General features: G+C 34.9%; 1 protein-coding gene across 2 annotated transcripts in view; it reads left to right on the top strand.

The window, feature by feature from the left end:
• dpp6a (dipeptidyl-peptidase 6a) overlaps window positions 1-828 on the top strand; it is a 204,070-nt gene that overhangs the window by 184,061 nt on the left and 19,181 nt on the right. The gene's annotated exons all lie outside the window — the stretch shown is intronic.

The following is an 828-nucleotide window of genomic DNA, read 5'->3' as shown; positions in this document are numbered from 1 at the left end:
AAGTAAGTGTTTGTGTTGTGGCTGTAGCTCAGATTCTGTTCAAGTTACAACACAGACACATGTTTTAGTTTTTAAATGTATTTTTTAATGGATTTGTCTGCAATCCACAAAGCACCTCTATACAACATCTGGAGCTGCAGCAGATGTTGCCAGGTACGCTCACCAGCTAGTTGCCTTATTATTTGATGATGTAGTCTCAGTCACTAGTGAGCAGACCTGGCAACCCCACAATGAAACTTAGACTCTTAAGATGCAGATTGATTGTGAAACATGTGACTGCTGCCAAAACTACCTAAGCTATACTATACTGTACTATACTATACTGTACTGTACTATACTATACTATACTGTACTATACTATACTGTACTATACTATACTATACTATACTATACTATACTATACTATACTATACTATACTGTACTATACTATACTATAGGACAGTTGCTTAGTGACATTAAGAACAATTTCACTACATTTAAATATGAATATTGCTAAATTCTGATTGGTACACAGATTTCAGTGACATCATCTTTTTTCCACCTGAACCCCGCCCACTTTAAACTAAGGATAGGACAATAACACAAAACCAGAAATCTGTCAAGTAAAATCAGATTCAAACCGTAACAGAAAATGATGATTGTTATTATTATGTGATCATGTTGAACCCCATCACCTGCAGAGGAGGAAAATATATTTTCAAGGCCTTTAAAGTAGCAGTTTTGGCTTTTTGTAGCTGTGAAAATCTACAGTATGAACCCAAAGTGGGTGTTTTAATGCCTTCATCTCTATTTGTTAGCACCTTAGTAGAACAACAGATGATAAATAA

This window comes from Seriola lalandi, unplaced genomic scaffold (assembly GCF_002814215.2).
Source record: "Seriola lalandi dorsalis isolate HSWRI2012SDOR001 ecotype SW California unplaced genomic scaffold, Sedor1 jcf7180002054956, whole genome shotgun sequence".
NCBI classification, from domain to species: Eukaryota; Metazoa; Chordata; class Actinopteri; order Carangiformes; family Carangidae; genus Seriola; species Seriola lalandi.
Note: the sequence above shows the minus strand (reverse complement) of the source record. Positions and strands in the feature narration are given on the sequence as shown.